The 19,687-nt window shown below is 36.9% G+C and overlaps 1 pseudogene; it reads left to right on the forward strand.

Moving 5' to 3' along the window:
- Window positions 1-16,924: 16,924 nt before the first annotated feature.
- Window positions 16,925-18,466, forward strand: LOC145947386 (uncharacterized; annotated as a pseudogene).
- Window positions 18,467-19,687: the final 1,221 nt, after the last annotated feature.

A 19,687-nucleotide genomic window follows, 5' to 3' on the forward strand; every position in this document is an offset into this window, starting at 1 on the left:
AGAGGGGTTGTAGCTCAATAATCGAAACATACGTATTTTGCGAGCTCATAAATCAGTAAACAATATTTAATTGCCAAACAGTTAATTTTCCGCATTTTAAGTGCGATTCTCTCTTGTGTCGAGGAGTTGTGGGGTGGTTTTTCGGCAGAGGGGTTGTAACTCAATAATCGAAATACGCGTATTTTAAAAGTTTATTCTCGGAATTTTGTATACTACATCCACAATATAAAGAATTTTACTCTTTATAACATTTTTTCCTTGAATTTCATAAATTCCATAAATTAAAGGGTTGTTTTGGGATTAAGGGGATAAGCTCAAAAATCAAAATTATATACGTTTAAAAGCTCATAAAAAGCTCCTAATTCTGCCGCAAAGATGGATCCAATATTATTATTTTTAAGTGGTGGGGGGGTTGAGTCAACGTTGACTCAGCCCCCCACAAAAAATCTTAATTTCCTACTTGGTATGACGAGCTCAACAATTTTAATTTGCGGCATATGAAAGCTCATAAATAGCTCATTAATATGCCCTATTTATTTTTTTATTTTTGAAAAGTGGGGGGCCAGCTTAACAGGGGTGTAAATAGCCACCCCTCCTCCCTGTCTTCCAGTTCGGTCGTTCCTTATCAAAGCATATCCTGGAACTCTGACCATACTATCTGGAACAGCCAGGTTTCTGACAGGCAGATTATGTGATACCCGGAGTCAGTAAAATAATGACAGAACTCGTCGTAGTGCGCAATCAGGGACTGACAATTCACGTGACAGACTGTTAACCTATCTAGGCCCGTAGCGCGATTATCCATAGTTTATCGTTTTTATTTTGGTCTTGATTCTGTCACACATCACCGGACATTTCACGTCCAAGGCAGCATGCGCCCTGTCTCTCTCCAATCCTCTGGAAAGTCGCATGCAATTTCCACACTGTGGCGCCGTTTCTCTTCTGTTGCAGTCCTTCATTTCGTGCGGTCCCGAACAGTGACCGCACGTCGCATCCGCCTTGCAATCCCTAGCAACGTGTCCAAAGGCCAAACATCTGTAGCACTGGAGCACTCTGATGTAATCTGAAAAATTGCACGCCGAAAAACCAAGAAAGATTCGTCCTCCTACAAGAAGCCTCTTACGAAGATCCGGAGTAACCTCGATGATGCAGCTCGTAAAGCGCTTGTTAGTTTTGCTCCTGTATAAATATATCACCTTTAGATCCTCCTCGTGGTCTCCGTTGAGGTTTTGCGCGATCAGCTCCTCCCCGATCTCTTCCTCCGTCATGTTGGAGGGCACTCCATGAACGACGAGCCTGGGATTCACCTTGACACTCTCAGTAATTTTGAAGCCTGCCCGCACGAGACTCGGATGCGTGCTTATCTTTTTCAGGTCCTGTGCGACGGCCTCGATTCTGACCCCATTGTTCCGCGCATTAGAGATTCTATTGACCTTGAGGGCACAATCCGAGGGCCGAAGTAATTCACACACCTTCTCTCTAGTGACCTGCGATGATGTATACTTCGCGTCGTTTTTGTTCGGTATTATGTCGAACGAAGTAGTTGTCGGCACTTCATAGGACGAGTCCCGCGAGATGTGCACCCGCGAGACATCTCTGCCCGCTATTGCTGCGTAGGACCTCCGAGAACTGGCCTCAGCATGGGCTAATTGTTTGTCAGCATCCTTTTCATTCAACACTTCACGCAGCGCACTCTTTATTATCTCAGTTCTTCCTCGAGCCCTCCTCAAGAATGCTAGATAGCGTCGTGGCAACCTCGCAAAACGCCTCCTTGCAGAAACGAATTGCAAGTCGTTTTGTTTTGACTTGTCGCTTTGTTTTGACATGTCGGGCAAGCGCTCCCGGCGATAACACCGACCAAAAGTCACCGTTGACAGCTCCCAAGAAATTCGCAAAGCAGAGATCACCAGTTAAAAAGTGAAGAAATCTCACGAGTAAAAGCGCGTGCAGCCTATTCCCTCGATGACTATCCACAGCAGGGAGAGACCAGAGCGATTTCGTAATTTAAGCGCGATGTAATTATTTACAAAAGCAGGAGAAAAGAAAGAACAACTCAAGCCGCGTCCTTCCATCCCGAAATCCGCGAGAGAGAGGAGGAGAGGAGAGAGAAACACGTGGCTCTACCCTCCTCGTCCTCGTCCTCGTCCTCGTCGGACGAGGAGCCGTGTATTCGTCGCCGTGCGAGGACGACCATAATACACTTGCCGCCGTCGTCGCAGTCGACCGCGCAAAGTGCGACGCCGCTCTGTAGAAAGCAACGTCGTGGTAGGCGTACGGTGTCCATACCATCGTCGTCGTCGTCCTCGAGATCGCCGTCGCGAACGTCGCGAACGTCGCCAACGTCGCCTACGCCGCAGCAAAAACACGAGCGTCTCCGCATTGATCGCAGTCTGCGTCTAGTTCTGCGCCGGCTGTCGCAGACGGTGATAACGCCGACTCCGGCGAATGTGCCGCGCATAGAGGAGCCCGCCTTCCCGGGAACATCGACCCGCCGTTACGCCCTCGCGAGAGTCCGCGGATGTGGCCGTTCTGTCCACCTCGCTAACGCGATAATGTCGCCCTCGAAGGCGTTCGACGACGAGCCCGCAACCGCCGAAACGATCGGCAGAGGGATCGGCTAGACGGAGATTGTTATTCCGCGACATACACGACGAGGCGCTAATCGCGCGGGCAATTAAATCGGGAAGCGTCAAGAGTCTGGGCGTTTGGGCTCAGCTTCGCCGGTCGGAGCCGCGCCTGTTTGGCGCCACTACAGTCCGCGGTATGCAACTGAGGTTGCGCGAGCTGAGCCGCGGACTGGGCTCGCCGACATTTAACAGACAATATCGCGAACAAATTGCCCGATTAAAAACAATGTATACAAAATAAATAACATTTCGATATGCATGTACCGCACGCCTCTACATTTTATATATCGCACGCCTATTTATTTTATTTATCTCTACATTGTATTTATTACACGCTTTTATATTATACATTGCACGCCTTTACATTATACCTCGCACGCCTCCATTTTACATATATCGCATGTATATTTATCGCTCGCCTTAATATTATACATTGCACGTCTTTATATTATACCTCGCACGCCTCCTTGTTTTACATATATCGCATGTATATTTATCGCTCGCCTTGATATTATATATTGCACGCCTCCATTTTACATATTTGCATGTATATTTATCGCTCGCCTTGATATTATACATTGCATGCCTCTATTTTATACATTGCACGCTTCAATGTATCACACGCCTTTATACTATACCTCGCACGCCTCCATTTTACATTTATTGCATGTATATTTATCGCTCGTCTTGATATTATACATTGCACGTCTTTATATTATACCTCACACGCCTCCATTTTACATATATCGCATGTATATTTATCGCTCGCCTTGATATTATATATTGCACGCCTCCATTTTACATATTTGCATGTATATTTATCGCTCGCCTTGATATTATACATTGCACGCCTCAATGTATCGCACGCCTTTATACTATACCTCGCACGTCTCCATTTTACATTTATTGCATGTATATTTATCGCTCGCCTTGATATTATACATTGCACGCCTCTATATTATACCTTGCACTCCTCTATTTTATACATTGCACGCCTCAATGTATCGCACGCTTTTACATTATACCTCGCACGCCTCCATTTTACATATATCGCATGTATATTTATCGCTCGCCTTAATATTATACATTGCACGTCTTTATATTATACCTCGCATGCCTCCATTTTACATATATTGCATGTATATTTATTGCTCGCCTTGATATTATACATTGCACGCTTCTATTTTACACATATATATCGCACGCCTCTATTTTACAAACATATCGCACGCCTCAATTGAACATATATATCCGCACGTATAAATTTTATTTATAGCACCTTTATATTGCATATACAACGCAGGTCAATTTGTTATTTTCATTGCACGTTAATATTTATTTATTATCGCTCGTTTATATTGTATATACAATGTATGTCAAACTTTTATTAACATTGCACGTTAATAATTAACATTAATGGCACGTATATATTTTCTTTGCATCGCACGTGTATCTTTAATATTTACTGCTTGTTTATATTTAATATATACATACATTTATATATATATTGCTTGTTTTTATTTAGTACTTACCGCATGTTTATATTTAATATATATAGCATGTTTATTTTGTATTAATCGCACGTTTTTATTGTAAGTATTGTATAAAAAAAATAAAAAAAAAAAAAAGACTCGATAAAGACGACTCGCGATCTCTATCCACGCGAGTCGTCATGTGCCGTCCCCACCTCCGCGCGGTTCGAGTCGGGCAACGTCGAGAACTCGTGAGTTTTTCGACGGCTGACGGGGCTCCGGCTACACACTTTTTGAAAATTTTTTTTTCAATTTATTTTTCAGGAACATCGACGAGTTAGCTGAACAAGGGGACACGTAGCGCGAGTGGAAGGAGAGACGAAGAAGAAAGAAAGCATGCAGTGAATATGACACCTGTACGCTTTCTTTCTTTTTCGTCTCATTTTCCGCGAGAGAACATCGCAGCCAACATCGTACGAGGTAATTTCTTTATTTTTTGGTTTCTTATTAATTTTTCATTTCTTTTCAGGTACGTCTATGAGTTACCAGGTGGACACGGCGACGGCATGGGGGAAGATGAGAGGAAGGCGAAGGTAAACGAGCAGTGAGTGTTCAATCTGTTCGTATACCTTCGTTTTCTAATCATCTTTCGCAAAAAATCATCGCGACCAACCGCACGGAACGAGGTTTTCTTTCATTTTATTTTTTTTTTAAGGTACGTCAACGAGTTACCTCGACGAGGGGATACGCAGCGCGAGTGGAAGGAGAGACGAAGAGAGGAAGCAGGCACTGAATATTAAATCTGTCTGCTTCCACTCTACCTCGTCTTATTTTCCGCGAGAGAACATCGCAACGAGCTACACGGGACGAGGTTTTTGTTTTTTTCAGGTACGTCTACGAGGGGACACGCAGCGCGAGTGGAAGATGAGACGTGGAGGAGAGAAAACAAGCTGTAAATACGACACATGTTTGTTTTCTCTTCTTGTCGTCTCAACTTGCACGGGTCAACAAAGGAAGCTGCTGCTACAGCTCCTTCAACAAAAACATGACGACGACGACGACGCCAACACCGACACGGAGCGTTAAAATGTTTATTTATTTTACTAGAATAATATTATTTCAGTTCCATCAATTGTAATCACAATATTGTTTTGTTTTCGTTACTAGTTTTGTTTCATTCGTTATACCAGCTAGAAATAGAATGTGTTCATTGCTAATAATAAAGAGATTGTTTTCTTAAAACTATTCGCATCAATTATATCCCACCCACAAACGCGATATCCCTTGTCGTCCTACATCTCTTGTGGATCGATCAACGAGAAGGGATCTCGTACATTGCTCCTTGTTTCAAATTGTCTTTAATAATTTGTTTTCTTCTTTCTGTTTCAGCAGAAGTTTAGCATAAGCAGCAGCAGCAGCAGCAGATATAAAGCGAGTATGTTTCGTTTTTAGCGACGAGTATATATAATATCGTTATATAAATTATTTCAACATCTTTTACGGCCGTTTATCGGGTTGATTGAATTATCGTTACAGATTATGGCCCCCAACGCGGGAAGAAAAAAAGCGTGGGAGAAATTCGTCTCCCCCTTCGACGAGGATGAAGTGCGGGAGATGGAGGCGCTGCAGCAGCAGCAGATCGAAGAGCGGATGGATCAGTTAGAAGAGGATCAGGAACTGGATGTGGAGGGACATTGGAGCGCCGCGGTGGAGACGTGGAGAGGTAAGTACGAATCACTCGTTTGTCTCTCCAAGAGAGATTCCATTTTTCTCTTTTATTCCATTAAACCTCCCCTCCTCTTTTTATCCCAGTCGAACAGCTCGCGAGAATGATCCTGATACGATGGGTAGAAGACCTGAGAGTGAAGGAAAGGATAAACAGGTGGCTCGATGATTGGCCGCCTACCATTCTCGACCACCTGTCGGAGCAGGAGCGAGAACAACAAGGTAGATTCGACACAAAGTCTCTTCTCAACCGAATAAAAAAACCGTCGTTTTCATTCGTTCCAATTTTCATTTCCAGCTGCCATCACCGCCTCGTGGTACATAAGGCCCGTCTTCGAAGAGGGTCTGTTGGACGACGCCGCAATGTCCGAGTACGAGGAGGAGGAGGCGAGACGCAACGTCTCGGTCGGTAAGTGACGAGACGCGCGAGTACATATATCTATAAACGTGATCCCTCGTGACTTAAATTTTCCCCCCTTTTTTTCAGCAACTAGCCAGGACACGCCGGACTTTTCGCTCGACTTTCTAGATCTTATAAACTTTTTCCCGGAGCAAGTTCGAAGGGAGGCGCGGGAGATTATGCGTCGGCGGCACGAGGAGGAGGGAGAATGGACCGCAGTAAGTACGCGATCGAGTCGACGTTGAAACCCTCACCCCCGTTCACGAATATCGTTTCATTCTGCTCGTACTTTACTCGGACGTGGCGGACGATCTGATAGAGCGTGTCGAGGCTCTTCCGCCCGAATTTCGGAGACACGCGCAAATCCTCGTCGATGTCAATCGCTCTTTCGAGAGGAGAGAGAGAGAGCGGCGACAAGAGAAGGAGCGGCAGCAGCATCAGCAGCAGCAGCAGCAGCAGCGAGGAGAGGGGGAGATTTAGAATTGTGATATTTTTTGTTTTATTTATTACTTTGTTCATTGTTAAATAATTGTATAATAGTAGTTTATTAATTGTAAAATATAAGTTTGTTAATTGTAAAATAATAGTTTATAAATTGTAAGATAATAGTTTCATAACAGTTTTATAATTACAATCGACACAATACACAATGTAGTAAATACAATAAACACACACACACACACGACTCGATCAAGACCGTCCCCACCTCCGCGCGGTTCGAGTCGGACAACGTCGAGAGACCGCGCTCTCAAACGAGTTTGTCTCTCTCGACGGCTGACGGGGCTCCGGCTACACGCACCCGGCGGTCTCTTGATCTTTTTTTAATATCTTTTTTTCTTTTTCAGGTACGTGTCTACGAGTTACCCGGATCTATACAAGAGAAGAGTTGGTGGACACGGCGGCACGACGGTGGAAGACGATCGGCGAAAGAAGAAAAGAATAGACCGCGAGGATAAAAACTGTCTATTCTTTTTTTCTTCCCTCCATCTTTTACAATGTAACATCGCGACCAACAACACGCGGGGAACGAGGTCATCTTTTCTTTTTCAGTTACTTATTCTTTTTCAGGTAGCAGATCGCAGAGTTTGCCAGAGTTGCAGAGAAGATCGCGGACACGCGGCGAGCAAGCGAATGGAAGGGATGGACGAAGGAGGAGGATGGGCAGTGAATATAAAATCTCTTCATCCTCCTCCTCCTTCTTTCATCCTCCACCCGGAATCATCGCGTTCGAGGAGCTGTACACGACGGGGCAAGACGAGTGGAGGGGTAGAATGTGTTACGTCCTGTGGACTCCACGATTCTTTTCTTTCAAAGAACGCAAGGCGATGATTGAAAAATCACAGGCGTGGGAATAAGACTATGATCTGGCAGGCGAAGCAGCTGACCGGAGACGGTTAATCGTAAAAATAAAAATAAAAAAAGGAGAGATACATACCAGATGTAACTCGCGGTGTCTGAAATTCTCGCTTTGACTAGTTGACAACTCGCGCTTGAAAAGCAATAAAAATCTTTCTTTTAAAGGAAAATTTTACTTAAAAAACAATAAAAACTTTTTAGAAGGAAATCTCCACTTGAAAATCAATAAAAACTTTTTAGAAGGAAATCTCCACTTGAAAATCAATAAAAATTTAGAAGAAAACTTCCACTAGAAAACGAATAAAATTTTACCAGACTAACAACGATAACCGAATCCAAACAAATGCCGCCTGACAGATCACCGAGATAATCTCGAAAGGATAATAAAAATATAAACCTCAACAAATTCTCCATTGGTCAAAACCTAGGGCCCTAAACAAAAGCCCTGACCAATCCCGATAAACTTTTAAAGTCAAGAGACGCCTCCGGGACTGAAAGGGCGTCATTGAAAAATTTCCTATTCGTCAGGAAATGTTAACAAACTAACGGGAAGGAGGAGCAAGAAGGTTATACCCGCGATATCCCTCGAGAGAGTAGATTTTAATCCGAACTTTCGAGCGCAGTTTTGCCGTGTACAAGCTATCCGAGCTCGTATCTAGACTCTTCGGACTTTTATATACTGTCAATTTCGAAATCCGCTTTCAACTCAAATTCCGACGTTCGTTAGAGTGCAAGTGAAAAAACATAGTGGAAGTCCGGAAGACCACACAACCAGACTAGAACCCTGTAGCAATTATTAACAACGCACTCTACTAACAGTAAGCCAAGACACACATATATGTATATAAAAAGGGAAAAACATAAAATACAATTTTCACCCCGTATCAAAATAATTCTTGGATTTAAGATAAAGCCATCTTCTTTATCTCCTTTTGCGCAAGTCCTATCATATCCAACCCTAAACCTTCTTCTCCCTCTCTCTTTCACCCCAAAAATCACTCAGGATTTCCCGTGATAACGGCGAGGTCCGTGATTTCATCCATCTCCAAAAATCACTCAGGATTTCCCGTGATAACGGTGAGATCCGTGATTTCACCCATCTCCAAAAATCACTCAGGATTTCCCGTGATAACGGCGAGATCCGTAATTTCACCCATCTCCAAAAATCACTCAGGATTTCCCGTGATAACGGCGAGATCCGTGATTTCACCCGTTCCAAAAATCACTCAGGATTTCCCGTGATAACGGCGAGATCCGTGATTTCATCCATCCCGAAAAATCACTCAGGATCTCCCGTGATAACGGAGAGATTCGTGATTACCGTTTCCCATACCTTTCCCCTACAATCAACACTATCCAGTCTCTCTCTCTCTCTCTCTCTCTCTCTCTCTCTCTCTCTCTCTCTCTCTCTCTCTCTCTCTCTCTCTCCTCTCTCTCTCTAGAATACTACAAGCGCAAGGAATAAGAAATAGAATTAATAACGACAGAATGAAAGGAGAATAGTATTCCAAGAATTATTTCGAAATTGCACTCCATCGCCTCGATGTATTTTTCTTATCGTTCGTCATTCTTAGTGGACGACTTAAGAAAGCGGACTTCGAGAGCTGGAGCAAAGCATGCGCGAAATCGTCGGAATCGACGCCTGAGGCAAGAAGTGGCTCGGGCTACGGCCCTATCTAGCATTCTCTCTCACACGCACACACATGGACACTATTTTTATATTTCTATTATCGTTTAAATTATTGTAACCACCAATCGGGACCCTAAAATTTAAACAATAACACTTTCCCTCGTTGTCTCGATTGACGACCTCCGTATCTATGTATCACCCGCGATTTATACACAATTGTAACGATGCGTCCTCCCCATCGTCACGTATTCCCGACACGACATCGTCGGAAGCTGCCGTCCGGCTAACACCAGCCGGACAAAGGGCAGAGGCGCCGAGCGCCACACCCTTAATCGAAAAATACACGGCCGCGATCACAGCCGTAACCAGTTGCCGCCGTTCGGGAATCGAATCCGACCGTACCGGCCCGAAGGCTTCCGAAACGGCCCGAAACACGTGCTATCAATCGCTTGCGCGCGCTGTCAAATAACGGTAAATATGTCACGCCGAACCATGCCGAATAATTGCCGAGAATTACCGATACCGCGGATTTTTTGGTATAAAAGGCGACACAATGGCGACTGGCGGCAGAGCTTCCTGAGATCTTCCGGATCTCGCAACCTCCTCCAGAGCTAGTACAGCACCTGGCGACCTTTAAAACCCAGACGAAGCATCCGAAAGGAAAATAGGGGTAGAGCGTTCTCTGCCTCCGTCGAGCGTTCTCGACACTTTCGCGAAAACCGTCACAATCCCCCCCCCGCATTCAGAAAACCTTCGAAACAAGGGGGTAGAGCGTTCTCCACCTCCGCCGAGAGTTCTCGGCTAATCGAACTCCTACCCGCACCCAATAAACAGCCGGACCGCATCCACTGCATAGCACGTCCGCGCTTCAACCGCAGCCGCATATAAAAACCCCGAGACCGCATCGCGACGCAACCGGAATCAAGCGCGCCGATATCAAACGCATAACAGTTACGACTCGCGGGAAGTTAAACCATTCATAGAATCATTCTCCGAAACGCGCACGCAATTAACCGACGCCCGCGCACACATACACACGCACACAAACGTCTATTGTACGCGATACGCAAGAACCAAATATAATAAATTAATTATTTATTCAACGACCATTATCGTAGTTTGTGTCTCCCAAGGAAACTCCTTTCTCGAGCCCTGACTCCCGACTGACGTCTGTCCGCGCCTCGAAAAGTGAGCCCGTTACACAATCACTCACTCATACACACGAGCATCAAATCATTTTTTTCTTTCCTCGACTAAGAGAAGTACACAAAATTAGAACAAATAATAATAAGAATAATAATGTATAATAATGTACAATAAGTATAATATGATTCTTATGAATTTAATTCTTCTTTTCTCGTTCTTTAAGAGTAAAATAAATTAATTGTTTAATATGAAGCCTAATACTCTTTAATTTATAACCCGTTCCCACTCATTCCCGCAAACCAAGATCGCACTAGGTCCCATCCTGCGCAAAAGAGATTAAATTCTCTTGCCAAAAAGGGACCACCGAGCGAACGGTCCTTTAAATAGAGTAAAAGCGACCCTTGCGGTCGTTGACCTATTTGGGCCCAGACGGATCGAACAGACGGATAGTCTGCCGTCGTTCGAAAATAAATTTAGTTACGTCCTTCCTTTCGACTCTTCCTTCCTTGAGTCTGGACGTAACAAATGAATGGATAGTGATTATTAAAAACTGTCGATTCATTCTCCTTCCACTCGTCTTTTATCATGAAACATCGCGCAACCAACCGCACGGAACGAGATGAGCGATCATCGTTGCACCGTGGACTCATATCTATTTCTTTTCTTTCCAAGTCACACAAGGGCGAATAATGTACAAAATAAATACAGTTTACCGCAATCGACTCGCCATCGAGAGATACGCCTTCTAAACCCACAAATATTCCAACGCTCGTATCTCGGAAACCAAGGCACCTAGCGACCTCGGCAAAGTCGCGTTCGACGCGTCTCGACGTGTCCAAACTTTTCCCATACCATGTCCGACATCGCAGTAAAAAATTTCAGACACTCTTCCCCGAACCACGTACCCCCCTTTCCTAACGTTTTTTTTTAACGCCGCAGGCGCCGGGGTGTCGCACTTGGGTGGAGGGGGAGGATGTTGGGTGGGTGGCGAGTGTTTTTGGATAAAAAAAATAAATTTTTTTTCATCCATTTTTGAGGGGTTAAGAATAAAAGTGAGTAAGTGTGGGGGAGAGAGAGAGAGAGAGAGAGAGAGAGAGAGGGAGAGGGAGAGGGAGAGAGAGGGAGAGGGAGAGGGAGAGGGAGAGGGAGAGGGAGAGGGAGAGGGAGAGGGAGAGGGAGAGGGAGAGGGAGAGGGAGAGGGAGAGGGAGAGGGAGAGGGAGAGGGAGAGGGAGAGGGAGAGGGAGAGGGAGAGAGAGAGGGAGAGAGAGAGAGAGAGAGAGAGAGAGAGAGAGAGAGAGAGAGAGAGAGAGAGAGAGAGAGAGAGAGAGAGAGAGAGAGAGAGAGAGAGAGAGAGAGAGAGAGAGAGAGAGAGAGAGAGAGAGAGAGAGAGAGAGAGTGTACGCACGCAAAACACAGACACACACACACAAACACATTGCGTGTAGCGAACAGCTGATCGCAGCGAGCGCCTCACACAGTCGCCCGCGTCGGATAATGAGTTGCGCCGCTCCTGCCTACCGCCCGTACTCGTGCCGTAATTCGCTAACTATTTCTTTTAATAATTTGAAAACTAAGCTTCGGATCAAATTTTGGCAAAGGAAAAATCGTCTTAGAATTCAGTCAGGAATACGACATTTTAAGGACAAATGGTTGTTTTGAATCACCTTGTATATATATATATATATATATATATATATATATATATATATATATACATATAGTTTAGTGGACTGTATATAAAATATTAATATTATCTTGAAAAAAATTAATTTTTTTAGATTCATACGAACATACTCTACAGAAAGAGAAAAGATTGATGGAAGAAAAAAGTAATACCAAATCGGAATCTTAATTAGGTCGTGAATTTAGAAAAAAAAGCTTTCATGTTACATTTCAAAGGAAAATGGTATAAAAATTGTATTTCATAAAATTTATTTTTAAACTACATACTTTGTCCTTGATAAATGTATATACAAAATTATTCTTTGTTTAGATATTACATTATTTTTTTATATTAGATAATATTAAAGAAATATTTTTTAGATAATATTAGATATTAATAAATATTTTTAGATAATTCTAATAATTCCAGTAAAAACGAAATCAGCGACAATGATTCCATTCCTGAATTAAATAACAGCTTACATGAACAAGGTATAACCGCGATATTCTACATTTTATTTTTTACATTTTCCATTTATAGGACAATATATTATAAAATAAAGATAAAATTTTCATAAAGTATGTATTTCTAGATGATGATATCAATCAAAATATTGGTGATAATAATTCTATCCTAAATATAAATGAAATTCCTATTGTCATAGAAGCAAAAGACAATGTTCCTACAAAAGATGATGGTATTACATCTGCAAGTAGTCGTAGTAAGTTATAACATCTATATATTTATACTTAATCCAATGATTTTAACAAGTTATTGTTAAAAAAAATTGTATATGTACATGTATTAATTATAAAAATAATTTTATCCATACAAGCAAAGTTATACATAGTAAATAAATGGTATGTACTATTGTAACTTGTAACTTTTTAATAAAATTGTGTAATATTAATGAAGAATATAGATAAATAGAATAAACTATAATATTTTTGCAAACGATGATATTTGTAAGTAGAAAAAAACTAAATATACAAAAATCATATTTTAATTATTTTACTATTACAGCTCCTGAAATTCTTGATTCTATATTATGATATGTTCTTGAAATAAAACTAATGTGTAGACGAATAGACGAACGTTTGCATGTTTTAGAAAATAATGACAATAATAAAAATATTCATCGTAATATTAATATGCTTCTTCAATTACCAGTGGATTGTTTTGAAGACATTAATAATTTCGAAACTATATTAGCATCTGAGGAAGCACAATCACAATTGGTATATATATTTTTTAAATCTTTTTTATAAAGTTTAACATTAACATTAAGAAAATGATTTATTATTATAATTTTATGGTAAGTAGGTTAATATGTTAATTATGACTGGTGGTACTACAATAAAAGATGTAATGAAGAGAGCATTGCAAAAATTATTTACAAATAATCTCGCTTCCAAATGCTCTTAGACTGGAGCAAAAAATAATTTTAAATTAAAAGATTTAAAAATGATTATGTGCATGAAAAGTAAGTTTGTTGCATATAATATCATTTATTTGTCTATTAAATCGTGAAAATGTAAAATGCCAGAAACGATAATGCGAGAAACGATAATGCGAGAATCGATAATGCGAGAAATAATATATATTTTTATTATTTTCAAAAAACTGTTTTATATATTTTATGTTTATGTTTTTATGTAGCGTTTAATTTAATATACGAAAAAAAATACTTATTTGTATGACACATAAATTAAGTTTATAATTTTATTTTTTTTAATTTTAATTTAAGAGTCACCAGAGTTACATTTAATATAATATTCTGTTTATTAGTTACATATTAATTTATAATTTTTTAAAATGTATAATTTTCATATTTTTGAAAAAAGTTTTTGTTTAAATGTATTATAAATATATAATATGATAAAAATATTAAGATTTCTTAAATATTATATAAAGATATAAAATATAGTGTTCTTTTTAATACTGTCGAAGAGATATCCATGTTATGTAATATTTGTAATATAATATTACTGTGATATTATAATAAAAAGATGTATTTAAAGATAATTTATTTATTTTACTTATATGTATATATACAGTATATGTATATGTATACAGGGTGTCCAGTGGTTCGCGTTTCACTTATCGTGGACAGGTAGAGTGAGTTAAACCAAATAGAAAAGTCCTTTACTATTTTGCGAAATTCGCAATAATTAATGAGAAATTAATTTAAAAAGATCGACCAATTCGCGTGTCTACAAGCGCGCGGCGAAAAAAGACAGCCCAGTGTTATGTGGTCACTATGCACGCGGCAAGAAGAGACAGCCCAATGTTTCACGGTTATTAGGCACGCGACGAAATTTAATTATGCTTTGCCTCATAATCAAAATGAATATAATAATTATCATAACCTCCTCCCTCAAATTAATGGAATAAGCTTCATTTTTGAATATAAAAACGAAAGACATTGGGTAAAAGTGCTTTTTCCATACATTTATAAAATGTTTGAGACAAAAGTATTGTATCAACTTGTATTAACATACAATTTAAATGACACAATATTTTTTCTTTTACTTATCAATTTTCAAAAGTCATAATTTTTAACTGTTATATTTATTCATAATATTTTTATACTATTATAATATTATATTATTAAACTGTTATGTATTAAACTGTATGTTAAATTTTTAACTGTGCACTTAAATTGTTTAGCAAAAGAAATATTTCCTAATCTAAATGATAAAATATTTAAATTTTACGATGAAAAGAAAGCTGTATTAACAGAAGAATTTTTAATCGAACATATACAATTTGCCGGAAGAAGTGCTATTATTAATATTGAAATAGATAGGCCAGTTATACAAAGTAATTTTTTAAAAATATTTTTGTCTTAAAATATAAATTATATGTATAAAAACTCATTATTCACATATATAGTCAATTTTTTTTTAGATTTAGATCATCCAATAACTTCAACATTTAGTTCTTCTAATATAACTCTTACAGATACTTCTGAAGAAGATGAACCAGGAACTTCTCAATAGAATGTTCATAAATTAATATTTTTTTATCCACAATTACAAAAAAAAAAGAAATTGTTACGAAAAAAGTATTAAAATATTTTATATAATTAGAGTAAAATGAAATACTGTATCTTTTATATAAAATCAAGCTAATAAAAAAGGGCAATGAGCCGTAGCAAGTTAGCGCTCAATATTAATTTATATATATGTATATTTAATTAAAATCAATATATAACAAACGTTTCGATCTACAATAGATCATCTTCAGTGTACCAAAAATTAATAATGTACGTAAATACAATCTTGTTGGTAGTTATAAACGCAAAACATAATTCGCAACGTATAATTAAATTAAATAACTAAAACACAAAAATATTGTAAACCAACTATCATTCAAATAAAATACATAAATATTCTAAACCAGCGGTCGTATTAAAAGTCGCGATATAAAAGTAATCGTTAACAAATTGTCGAAACATCCCCTTAATCGTTTGAGTAATAGACTGTAATAAAATTAATTAGGTGAGAAAAGTGAAATAGTTATCCAAATAAGAAAAAAATTGAAATCCATACAGAATTATTTCCTGAGAATCCTTCAAAAATTACTATTTGTAGAACATGTGAGACGTTTGTTGGGTTGTCGTTATTGCCACGAACAAAAGACACATAATTTGAAAACCGTCAAAGATATACATATATTTGGAAATAAAAGGATGTCAGGAGTGGAGAAGAAGAACAAGAAAGGAGAGGGAAGGAAAAAGTAGGGGGGAAGTTTAGGAAAGGAGTATATTCTTCAGATAATGAGTCTGTGTCACTTTGCTTATTTAAGCCCGAAATCTGACGCTTTATATGTACTATTTCCGAGATAATTGTCTTGTAATATGACGGTTCTTCATCTAAAATTTTTACATTATCCCAGTCGAATTCGTGATTGTACTTTAAACGGTGGCTGGAAATAACAGATGGGGATGTAGCCCTGTTAATATCCGATCGATGTTCTTTTATTCTCGTTTGTAATTGTCGTTTTGTTTGTCCGACATAAGAAACACCGCAGTCAATGCAATTAATTTTATACACTACATTGTTGCGAGATCTGCTATCTAAAAACCTTTGCCCGTTCTAATAAATTTCTTTAGTGTATTATGACAGGAATATGCAATGTTAAAGTCATATTTTTTACCAATTTTGGAAAATCTCTCAGAAATGTTCTTCACAAGGAAGGAATCGTAAAAAACTTGTTATTCTTGGAATTATTAGGATTGTCAATATTGTTACAAGCAAAAATTAATTTTTTAATTCTGCTATTAATCGTGAAGAAAGTAAAAGGTAGCGGATATCCATTTTCTAAAAGGATTTCGATAATGAAGTTCGAATTTTTTTCTTGGAATATAGGATCTAAAATCTGTAAAGTTCTATCAGTTTAATTGAGAATAACACCTCGTTTGTGTGAGAGAGGGTGGTGGGAATAGAAATTGAGGAACCTATCTGAAAAGGTAGGCTTATGGAACCAATCGAACACCAGGAAATTTTGACTAACAATAATTGCGGCGTCCAAAAAATTGTCATAACCCTTTTCAATTGTGAAGAATTTGAGCGGCATCCACCTTGGACCAAATGTCAAATTGGCTTCTTTGGATGTCGTCTCGCCTTTTACGAACGTTCCAATAGATTTACCAATAGATCTTAATTAAATAAATTAATATTGAGCGCTAACTTCTTGCTACGGCTCATTGCCCTTTTTTATTAAATTAATTGATTTTAATCATAGGAGCCTTGTGATTTATATCTTTTATATAAATTTTCAGAGCATTAAAAGTTATTTTGGAAAGTCCCTGTGGAATAGATATCTTTGAAGAGTACAATACCAAAGGATTTTTAAGTGAAAAAAGTAGAAGGCGAATAATTAACATAGTTGTAACTCAAATGCTTATTGTAAAAAAAGAATTAAAGTGTTCATTAACTTCAGTAGATAAGCGTTATTTCGTTAAAATTATAGCGGAAATTTTCCCTAAATTAAAAGATCCAGAAATTGAATTAGGCTATGTAAATACATAATAATATTTAAACAGTATGTTTTGAAATTTAAATATTCCATTAATTTTTATAACAATTTTTTACATTCATATTTTATTGTTTTTCAGGAATCTTTTTATGATCCAATAACTAAAACAGGCTATTTAGCAAATAGGTTCTTCAATGTAAGAAGAGGCACAAAACGAAAAACGTATAATGAAAATTCCGAAAATAATAGTAACAAATCAAACAGAAGATGAAAATGAGAAATTAACAAAAGCTGAAATTAAGGATGCAATTCTTTTTTTCAAAAGTGCTACGCAAAATGAAAAATCACAAATTATTTCCAAACATAAAGACACATTTCAATATAGAAAAAAATTTTGTTTGAAGATTTAAATTTGTCCAGTACATTTCCAAAATTCTTAAATATCTCTGAATTGATAAGTTAAAAGTAATTTTTTTAATCAACATTTTATAACACAAATATATAAAATATATAAATAATAATAATAATATTAATGATGATTATTTAATAATAAATATATAAATAAATTATATAAAATAAAATATGTTAAATATAAAATATATAAAATAAATTATATAATGTATAAAATATATATAAATGTATAAAATTATGTATTGGTATTTGTAGATTGAAGAAGAATATAAGCTTTTATTTCCCAAATATGAAGACTACTTCAAAGAATTTATCAACTTTTACGAAATTATTTTGAAAGTTTTTTTGAAAACTGACAACGAAATACATCCTTCATTGGATAGATTGGAAAAAGGTAATGAATACATTAAATATATTTCTAACCAAATATAAAATATAATATTATCAATATTTGAAATTTTCAGCTTGGGATAGACCTAGAAGAGTTATTTTAGCATTATGTCAACTTCTTTCTCCAACAGCTAGGGGAAAATATAAAGCGGCAAGAGAAAAATCCGATACGGTTCTGGAAAAAATTATTTTATTTAAAAAAGTATATATCCTATAAATTAATTAACAATTACAGCTTTATCAGAATTGTATATATTTATATAATGCTATATTTTCTTATCTTTTTTGTTTTAGAACGGTATACACTTACAATCAGAACCAGAAGAAAAAACTCAACCATGATTAATAGCTGTAGGCTCCAATAAAGCAGCTGTGGCTCAATACTTTTTAAGTATAGACGATAAGCTTATTCTTCTTTGTGTGTGTGTGTGTGTGTGTGTGTGTGTGTGTGTGTGTGTGTGTGTGTGTGTGTGTGTGCACAGTGTTTTTTAAAGGCTTCTGATATTTTATTTAAGAGTCATTTCGTTTTTAATACACATTATGATTGTAATCTGGTAAGTTTCTACAGATTTTTGGAAAAATATTTTTATAAAATGAACAATGTTTTTGTAACTCCACGCATAAGAGAAGTATATATTCTGCGAAACCAACTAAAAAACTAAATTTTTTAAAATAATGTATAATAATCTTGCTATTTTGTGAGATTACATTATTATTCAGTATTATAATTTGTTACATTCATATAATATTGATTACTGTTTTTAATAATTTTTTTAGTGGTAAAGAGATATTTTAGTGATTAAGCTATTTTTAGTGATTAAACTATTTTGGTGATTAAGATATTTTTAAAACATGCCTTAAAATGTGTACAAATTGTACTTTTTATATCGGAAGTTCAATTAATTATGTCGACAATAATGATTCATTCGTTTTATGAAGGTTCACAATTAAACTTATAATGTTGTTTTTCAAGCTATTCTTCCGTGTTCAAAACTTATTCAGAATTTAGAAAACATTTAGCTAAATGTAAGTTAAATATTGAAAAAGTCAGTGCTATAGAAAATTCAAATAATTCGACAGAGATTTTTCCTAATAATTGTATTTATAACATTGATAAAGATTTAAATACCAATAATAATATTGAGTCGAATATAAACACTAATAAGGATTTTAATATAAATTATTGTGCAGATCATATAAATCTTTCTGATACTTCTGAAGATGAATTTAATGATAGTTTGTTGATTTTTATACAAAATTCATATTCTTTTAGGATACCTGATTCAACAATTGATAAAATATTGCAATGTATATCAGTATATCTCAACTTGTCAATCCTGTATATTAAAAAAAATTTGGATAATGTAGATGAGTCGAACGTTATTTGTTGGCACACAAACTATCAACATTTTTAAATTCTCACAATTAAGAATTTAAAACGGTACCTTCAACTTGTACGTTCACTTATGTACCAATTATTAAAACATTAAAATTTTTATTTTAAAACAATTCTTTTGAAAAAATGTTTGACTTTAAAATTTATTAAACTGAGACATTTATATATTTCAGTGCAATAAATTCTAGATAATATGTATGATAAATTGTAATAAAATTAGATCATCAGAAGAGATTCATCAAAAAAAGATAATTTTATATACATTAAATGGGAACAATTTTATGTCGTTTATTATTTTTCTTTCCTCTTTTTAAACACGTTACTTTTATAACTTAAGTTCTCTATCTGTAAAGTTTATAATAAACACCACATAGTTTGCTATAAATATGATTGTGTATAAAGCAATTTCTTAAAAAAAATGTTTTAATATTCAGTTAAAACATGTAATCAAAAATATTTAAATACTAATTTCCACTTTGACGAGAAC

The sequence above is a fragment of the Prenolepis imparis genome, unplaced genomic scaffold (assembly GCF_030444845.1).
Source record: "Prenolepis imparis isolate NDT839.2.m4 unplaced genomic scaffold, iyPreImpa1.0 SCAF_73, whole genome shotgun sequence".
In the NCBI taxonomy this organism is placed as follows: Eukaryota; Metazoa; Arthropoda; class Insecta; order Hymenoptera; family Formicidae; genus Prenolepis; species Prenolepis imparis.